We start from the raw sequence: 401 nt of genomic DNA, 5'->3' as shown, positions 1-401 counted from the left end.
TTTATTACAGTATATCGTTATGATTATTCTATTTTATTATTAGTTATTATTGTTTTACTATACCTAATTTATATACTCAGCTTTATCATAGGTATATGTATGTTTAAGAAAAATCATAGTATATGTAGAGTTTGTTACTATCTGCGGTTTCAGGCATCCACTGGGGGTCATGGAATGTATCCCTGCGGTTAAGGGGGGACTACTGTTATTCCAAAGGCATAGAGAATATTGAAAGGAAAATAAAATGCACTTGGCTTTTTATAACTTTACCAATTGGAATGTTTTGAAATAGTGGGAATTTTTAAAGAGCAGTCTCTTCTGATACAATGAGACAGGAAAACTTAAGGTCAGAAACATCAACTTTACAAAAATGTCTTGAGGGAGGCACAGATGTATTATCT

Source organism: Pteropus vampyrus, unplaced genomic scaffold (genome assembly GCF_000151845.1).
Source record: "Pteropus vampyrus isolate Shadow unplaced genomic scaffold, Pvam_2.0 Scaffold19, whole genome shotgun sequence".
Classification (NCBI taxonomy): domain Eukaryota; kingdom Metazoa; phylum Chordata; class Mammalia; order Chiroptera; family Pteropodidae; genus Pteropus; species Pteropus vampyrus.
The sequence above is the reverse complement of the archived record's forward strand: the minus strand, read 5'-3'. Positions refer to the sequence as shown.